This window comes from Dermacentor silvarum, chromosome 10 (genome assembly GCF_013339745.2).
Source record: "Dermacentor silvarum isolate Dsil-2018 chromosome 10, BIME_Dsil_1.4, whole genome shotgun sequence".
Taxonomy (NCBI): Eukaryota; Metazoa; Arthropoda; class Arachnida; order Ixodida; family Ixodidae; genus Dermacentor; species Dermacentor silvarum.
Genome location: NC_051163.1, coordinates 141,156,241 through 141,164,720, shown reverse-complemented (window position 1 = coordinate 141,164,720; position 8,480 = coordinate 141,156,241). Strand labels below are relative to the sequence as shown.

Below are 8,480 nucleotides of genomic sequence, written 5' to 3'. Positions count from 1 at the left end.
GGCCGACGTAGGATTTAGCGGAGCGATTTCATAGGTCACATTAGTGACTTTGCGTACGACGCGGTAAGGGCCAGCATAACGGGAGAGAAGTTTTTCGCATAGGCCAACGCGACGTGACGGGAACCACAGCAAGACGAGCGATCCTGGTTGGAAGTTCACCTCCCGGTGTCGGCGGTCATAGAGACATTTTTGTTTGACCTGTGAAGCCGACAAGCGATCGCGGGCAACCTGACGGGCGATGTCAGCACGGGCAAGAGCATCACGAGCATAGGCAGAGGATGTGTCTGCGTGAGCATGAAGTATGGTGTCCATAGGTAATGGTGGGTCGTAGCCAAACAGTAGATAAAAAGGTGAATAGCCAGCTGTGTCGTGACGAGAAGAGTTGTAGGCGAAGGTCACAAAAGGCAAGTTAATGTCCCAGTCTCGGTGGTCCTCAGACACGTACATAGCAAGCATATCTTTGAGAGTACGGTTGAGGCGTTCAGTAAGGCCGTTTGTCTGTGGATGGTACGCAGTGGTGAACTTGTGATTGGTCTTGCAAGAACGAAGAATGTCGTCGACCTCTTTAGACAGGAAGCAGCGGCCGCGGTCCGTGATTAACTGACGAGGAGCACCGTGGCGCAGGATGACGTCGTGAAGAAGGAAATCGGCTACATCAGTAGCACAGCTGGTGGGAAGTGCTCGTGTAACAGCGTACCGCGTTGCGTAGTCAGTAGCGACTGCAACCCATCTATTGCCAGTGGTTGACATGGGAAAAGGCCCTAGAAGATCGAGTCCCACCCGGAAAAATGGTTCATCAGGGATGTCGAGGGGCTGAAGGCTGCCAGCAGGCAGTAGGGCAGGAGTCTTGCGTCGCTGGCAGTGGTCACAAGCCGCAACGTACTGTCGCACAGAACGGTAGAGACCAGGCCAAAAGAAGCGCCTACGGATGCGATCATACGTGCGTGACACGCCTAGGTGTCCGGCCGTCGGTGCATCGTGAAGCTGGCGCAAAGCAGTAGAGCGAAGATGCGCGGGGACAACAAGCAAGAGCTCAGCGCCGTCAGGCCGGGCGTTGTAGCGGTGTAAGGTGTCATTGTGGAGCGCAAACATCCGTAGGGAAGGGTCAGGGTGTGGCGAGTTGAGACCGTCTATAATAGGCCGCAAAGATGAGTCGCGGCGCTGTTCGTCAGCTATGTGGGCGAAGTCTGTAATGGCCAGAACAAAGGTGTCAGATTCATCTTCCAGTGTATCAGGGGGATCGACCGGGTATCGTGACAAGCAGTCAGCGTCTTGGTGAAGCCGTCCAGATTTGTAGAAAACAGAAAATGAGTACTCTTGCAAGCGGAGTGCCCAACGGCCAAGGCGACCAGTGGGATCCTTGAGCGAGGAGAGCCAGCAAAGCGCATGGTGGTCTGTAATAACTGAAAAGTGCCTGCCATACAGGTACGGACGGAATTTTGCGATGGCCCAGACGAGTGCTAAGCACTCGCGTTCTGTGATAGAGTAATTTTGCTCCGATGGCGACAGAAGGCGGCTTGCATAGGCGACCACGCGGTGGAGGCCGTGCTGCTGTTGTGCAAGGACGGCGCCTATACCGTGGCCACTGGCGTCGGTACGAACGTCCGTGCTGGCTGACGGGTCGAAATGTGCTAGAACAGGTGAGTTCGTTAGGATGGCAACGAGCGATGAAAAGGCGTCCGCTTGGTCACGACCCCAAGTGAAAACGACGTCCTTCTTGAGTAGGCCAGTTAGAGGGCGGGCCACTTCCGCGAAGTTCTGGACAAAACGACGGAAGTATGAACACAGGCCAAGAAAACTGCGGACATCCTTGGCCGACCGTGGAGTAGGGAACTGACTAACCGCGCGGACTTTGTCAGGGTCTGGCTGCACGCCTGCAGCGTCAACAAGGTGGCCGAGAACGCAGATTTGACGGTGCCCAAAGCGACATTTCGACGAGTTAAGCTGAAGACGAGCGCGGCGAAAAACATCAAGGACGGTGGACAGGCGAGTGAGATGGCTCTCAAACGTAGTCGAAAAAACGATAACATCGTCCAGGTAGCAAAGGCATATGGACCACTTGATGCCTCGAAGAAGAGAGTCCATCATGCGCTCGAAAGTAGCAGGGGCGTTACATAGGCCAAAAGGCATCACTTTAAATTGATAGAGGCCATCAGGAGTCACGAAGGCGGTCTTCTCGCGGTCTTGGTCGTCCACAGCGATTTGCCAGTATCCTGAGCGCAGGTCGATGGAAGAGAAATATCTGGCGCCGTGCAAGCAGTCCAGCGCGTCATCAATACGCGGGAGAGGATACACATCCTTCTTGGTAATCTGGTTAAGGTGGCGGTAGTCTACACAGAATCTCCAGCTATTGTCCTTCTTTTTCACGAGTACGACGGGAGAGGCCCAAGGACTGCATGAGGGTTCAATTATGCCTTTGCCCAGCATTTTCTCCACTTCCTGTTGGATGACAGCACGCTCCGGAGCTGACACACGGTAAGGCCGTCGGTGAATAGGACTCGCATCGCCGGTATGAATGCGGTGGGTGACGACGGAAGTCTGGCCCAAAGGACGGTCGCCAAAGTCAAAGATATCCTGGTAGGAAACCAGCACGCGGCGAAGGGCAGCGGACTGTGCCGGAGCGAGGTCTCCTGATATCATGCGGGCGAAGTGGTCGCAGGACGAACCTGACTGCGATGACGGCGGTGAAAAATCCGGTGGAGGTTCTGTGGTCAGGGCAGAAACCGTGTGGCCGGCCAATGGGGTCAGATGAGCGAGTGATATGCCGCGAGGAAGAACTTGCGTCGAGTAGCCAAAATTGAGGATGGGAAAGGCGGTGCCGTTGTTTCTAACTGTCACCACCGTATAGGGTAGCGCGACGTTGCGTGTCATGGCGACCTCAGGAATAGGGCAGGCAACGTAGTCGCCGTCGGGTAGGGGCGGAAATGCTGACAGCTGGACGTATATTGCGGCTTGCGGAGGCAGTCGAAGAAACTCGACGGAGCGTAGCCGGGGTGGGCCGGCATCAACGTTGTCGGGGCACGAAGGAAGTTCTAGCCGGAGAAGGCCCGCGGAGCAGTCGATAAGGGCAGCGTGAGTGGACAGAAAGTCGATTCCCAAGATGAGGTCATGGGGGCACTGTTCTAGAACAGCAAAAAGAACAGATGTGTGGCGACCAGAAATAGTGATGCGTGCAGTGCACATTCCAAGTACGGCAGGTGTACTCTCGTCGGCTACTCGGACGGTAGGTGAAGTCGCGGGCGTCAGGACTTTCTGGAGGCGGCGCCGGAGGCTCGAGCTCATTACAGAAATTTGTGCGCCGGTATCAACAAGAGCGGTAACTGCCACACCATCAACCAGAACTGCAAGAAGGTTGCATCGGGTATAAGGGACAATCAGAGGATTTTCAGGCCGGGTCGTAAATGCAGCGTCACCTCCGGGGGCTGCACTGGCTAGTTTTCCGAGATTCGGCCAAAGGGAGACCGAGAGCGGCGAGGTTGGGGCGAGCGGGACTGACGGCACTGGGGCGATGGTGAGCGGCTGATCCGGTTTTCCCTAGGAGGACGTTCAGCACTTGAGGCCTCAGGCATAGAGAAAGGAATTCAACAAGAGGGGACACTCCCATAGGGCCCAGCGGCCGAATTGATTGCAGTGTGCCAAGCGGTCGGTGTCGATCACTTGCATCACTTCCGGTTTCGGTTTTGGGCGCGCGTATTTTGAACGCAAGCTAGCACGCCGGCTGCGCCCCCCCTTTTCCTTTTTTTTTTGCTCTTCGTGCAGAATCGGTTTATTATTTAGTAAAAATGATTGCGAACGATCTCGTAAAGTCCCATCGAATCTGTGCCACGTGCAATTTCACAAAGTAGAGGCAAGACCTTTTGTGCAATGAGGAAATATTTATTTTGCTCTATATAAAAGCTCGTTCCGCGCTTTTTGTGCGCTCATCCAACGTTGTGACACCAGCAGGTAAGGCAGTAGTTCCTGTATGAAGCTCCACCGGACGGTACCAGCTGAAAAATAAGTAAATTACAAGCATGTTACTATTGCAAGCACGTAACAGCATGTTACAATCATGAGTCATTTGGTATTTAGACATAGGAATACTGCGAGGCGAAACGTGCGAAAGCGGTGAATGGGCGGCATTACAAACAAAAGCAATTCGCTTTTACATACATGGTGTAGAAAATACCCGACTCATCCCAAACATATATGAAATCATCTGATTTCCAAGCGTTCCCCAATTTCCGGGCATTATTTCCTGCACTTAGGCAGCACAAATACACGAGCGACTTCGCGTTTCCAAAACTTGGCCTCGGGCGACGCGACGGTACGCTACATACATAGAGACGGACGCAACAGGCACTCAAGACAAATGCGTGGGTGCAATGCCTTTTTTCAGTCCTTTAGAAGACGTAATTTTCGAATTACAAGTTTCTGATATGTTCGTCGTTCGCGCGTTCTGCCGCCGCCAGCAGCACACCCCATTTTATCACTCTTGGCAATCGCCCATCGCGTTTTCAACAGGCGTGAGTATCGAAAGAAAGTATATGTTGTTGCGGAGCCACAAAAAAACGTCACAGACTTGTCCCTCTAAGATTCATTACACGCCAAACTAACTTTATCACCACGGCCGAGCTGCTTATCGCTAACTGCGTCACAGCGCGCTGTGCGGCCAGCGTGCCTCAAAAGTACCCCAGAAAGTAACGAAATTACTTTTCAGTAATGTCTGGCGTCAGAGAAAGCGGCACAAACTTCTCCTAGCAAGATGCACTAGACTACACACCACGGCTGAGTTCTCGCTAACTGCGACATGGCGCCCTGTGCGGCCAGTGTGGCTCAAAAACCAAAATAAGTTACAATAGTCCCCTAGAAAGCGTCGGAAACATGTCTCAGCACGATTCATTTACTCAATTTAACTGCGCCAGGATGGCCGAGCTGTTTTTCGCTAACTGCGTCTTAAGTCTCGGTCCCGTGCTGTATAGGCCTAATTGCGTCGTAGACTGTGAAACAAGATTTCTCACCTTGCCGTAGTCCAATAGTGCAGTGGTGTCTTGTCCCAGTGCAGAAGGAACGCAAGAATACGCCGAGAGCCCAATAAACCAGGTTACATAAAAAAAAAAAAAAAAAAAGAATGAGACAGACGGGTCGCCGCGCGCGAGCGCTCAAACGCGCGCGCAGCCATCCTCGCTGGCTTCGGGGGAGTGTCTGGCGGATGACGCATGTATCTGGCGCGTCATTGACCTGTGGCTAGGTAAGGCAAGAAAAATAAGTCGCAAAGCTTAAGTTCATTTATACGCAAAACGTTTTAGTTTTCGCGGCAAAGAATTAAAAAAATAAATGAATGCCTGTTAACTTAAGTTCACTTTCTTTTTTTTTTCGATGCTCGCGGCAGCTAACGTTCGGTGTCAAAAGTATAGCGTGACGTATGGTGACGTGTTTCCTGTTGCCAGTTTTTGCCGAGTGTCCCCTCTTGTTGAATTTCTTTCTCTATGCCTCAGGACGGAACGACGGGGCATATGGTGCATGGTCCGGGCGATTGTAAGTGTTTGGGCGATAGGACGTGGGCCAGCGGCTGCGGCAATGGCGGGCGATGTGTCCAATCCGAGAGCACGTGAAGCAGATGGGCCGGTCATCAGGTGTGCGCCAATCGGCTGGATTTCGATAACGTGGCCTGAAGGTCGTGTTCGGTCTTGCAGCAGCGACGACAGGGGCGACCGGGTTGGTAGCAGTATGACCGTTATCAAAGGTGGGTAAAATGCCCATATTCGCGACCTCTTGGCGAACCACGGCCTGAATTAGCGAAATCGGAGCCAGGTTGTTGCTTTGCATACCGTCATGAGGTGTAACGGGTGCCATGGCCTCGAGTTCTCGATGGACGATTCTGGTGACGTTTTCTGGAGCTTGCGCTTGCCGAAGCGTGGCTAAACCTTCGCAGGAGGACGTGGCAGCCGTATTAGGAAGTCGGTCGAAGCGGTGAGTGATACGTTGACTTTTGGCCAGCTCAAAACGACGACATTCAGCGATGACCGACTCCACCGTTGAGCAGTTCTTACACAGTAGCAGATTGAATGCGTCGTCGGCTATGCCTTTCAGTACGTGGCCCACTTTGTCCACTTCAGGCATGTCCTTGTCGACCTTGTTGCACAGAGACAACACGTCCTGAATATACGAGATGTACGGCTCCGTAGACGTCTGAGCACGAACTGCGAGCTCCTGCTTGGCCGCTAGTTGTCGTGCGATAGGTCTCCCAAATAGATCGCGTAATTTCTGCTTACAGACGTCCCAACTCGTCAGATCTGCCTCATGCGTCTCGAACCAGAGTAGCGCAGTGCCCCGCAAATAGAAGATGAGATTCGCCAGCATTATGGTCGGGTCCCACTTGTTAGTGCGGCTGACGCGCTCATACATTGCCAGCCATGCATCGACGTCCACGCCGCTGGTGCCGTTGAATGTCCCGGGATCACGAGGGTGCAAGAGAATGACTGGTGACGGGTCTTGGTCACACTGGGTCGCTTGGTCGGTCATTGTGGTGGCAGCAACGCGCCGTCCGCTGCGAAGATCCAGTTCCCGGTGTTGTAGCGAGCGTACCCCGCACGTCCACCAAAGATGTTACGGGGAGAATATATATAGAATGGATATATTTACAGGGTAAGGCGCACAACGCTGCAGCAATCGTTCAGGGGAGCGCGTGCACACCAGAAAAACCACCCGTCGTCGTCGTCATCGTCCAAGCACCGACCACAGGATCGCCGCTCGTGACAATATCGATCACCATTTACAGGCAAATCGCAGTGTTACATCGTTTGCCGAAAATGTTGATTTAAAAGCAATGCTGGGGTTTATGCGAACACCACGACCGAGGCACACTGCAGAGATCGTTTCGACAATTTCTGAGCCTACAGCCGATGTTAACGATAGCCGGAAGTTATCTAAAACGACGTGACGCGCAGGCAGTCAAAATCATTCAACTCACGCCCCAGCGACGGCTTTCAAAAGATAACATAACCAGATTTCTAAGGCTATGCTTTTACTGGCTGCAGACGGCGGAAGCAATCCAAAATAGAAAATACGTCATAGAATTTATTTCTACGATAAACTATAGCGTAAAATGTGGACTGTTCAGTGGCTTGTTTTGCCTCGCAACATATATACGTAGCTGGGCGTAACACGGCACAAAACATGAGCTTACTGGTTAATATTGTTGGCATCACGGAGGCCACAACAACCTCACAAGTATGCAGGTGGCACTGTTGTTTTTCCTCAGTCTCCTTCTCAGTCAGAGGAGGTTAAGAAGGCCATAGAGAAACGTCAGGAAGCATCCAGGGAGCACAGATATTCAAAGCACAGGGGTGAACCAGAAGCTGATGTAGGCAGAAAATTGAATAACTTTTTAAACTGTAGAAGGGAAGCATCCCATTTGATCAATGAGAAGATCAGAAGAAAGGGGAGCCAATGGTTGTCAGAAGTAAACAAAAAGGATAGAAAAGCAGCGAAGAAATTTTGGAAACATCTCAACTCCTTGAGTAATAAGACTAGCCTAGAGCAGAGGTTTATAGTTACAGCTCAAGGTGTTCGACTAGAGGGAGATGAGGCAATGGAACATATAAGAACAATAATGACAGAAAAATTTAAAGAACGAAACATAGCATGTGCTCAATCAGGTGAGGATGGACTAGTCAGTGCAGTGGCTCCGCTGGCACAAAGCGAGTGGGAAAGGGCCGAGAAGAGGGTTCCTAGTAGCACGTCGACAGGTCCTGATGGCATCCCAATTATGTTCATAAAGACATTGGGCCCAAAATCTAAGAAAGCATTAAGAGAGGCAGTGAGCAAAATGATAATGGACGGTAAAGCCCCCGACGGGTGGAGACTGAGCAGGATGAGCATGATATATAAGGGAAAGGGGGACAAAGCCGACATAAACAACTACCGTCCCATAACAGTGACGTCAGTGGTTTACAGGGTGGTGATGCAGATTATAAAGGACAGACTGCAGGCATGGGTGGAGAGCGAGGAGGTGCTGGGGGAACTACAAAATGGGTTTCGAAAACAAAGAAGGTTAGAAGATAATCTGTTCTCATTGACGCAGTGTATTGAAATAGCAGAAAAAGAACACAGGCCCCTATGGCTTGCATTTCTGAATATCAAGGGAGCCTATGGCAGTGTAATCCAAAAGGATTTGTGGGACATACTGGGCACTCTAGAGGTGGAAGATGGAGTAAGAAATCTTTTAAAAGATATCTATAAAAGTAACAAGGTGCTTATAAAATGGGAAAACAAGGTATCTGGGCCTATAGAGATACAGCAGGGGCTTAGGCAGGGGTGCCCTCGGTCACCTCTGTTGTTCATGCTGTATTTACAAGGATTAGAGAAAAAATTTGAGAGGAGCGGACTTGGCTTCAACCTTTCATATTTCAAGCAAGGAGAATGGATTAAACAGTCATTACCAGGACTGATGTATGCGGATGACATTGTACTTATGGCTGACAGCAAGGAAGACTTGT

General features: G+C 51.4%; 1 long non-coding RNA gene across 1 annotated transcript; it reads right to left on the bottom strand.

Annotated features, from left to right (window-relative positions):
• Nucleotides 1-3,855: 3,855 nt before the first annotated feature.
• Nucleotides 3,856-5,453, bottom strand: LOC125940606 (uncharacterized). Its single transcript, XR_007463788.1, has 2 exons — nt 5,001-5,453; nt 3,856-3,989 (listed from the first exon to the last, which is right to left on the bottom strand). It is a non-coding gene; the product is annotated as an uncharacterized LOC125940606 (long non-coding RNA).
• Between the last annotated feature and the right edge of the window lie 3,027 nt (nt 5,454-8,480).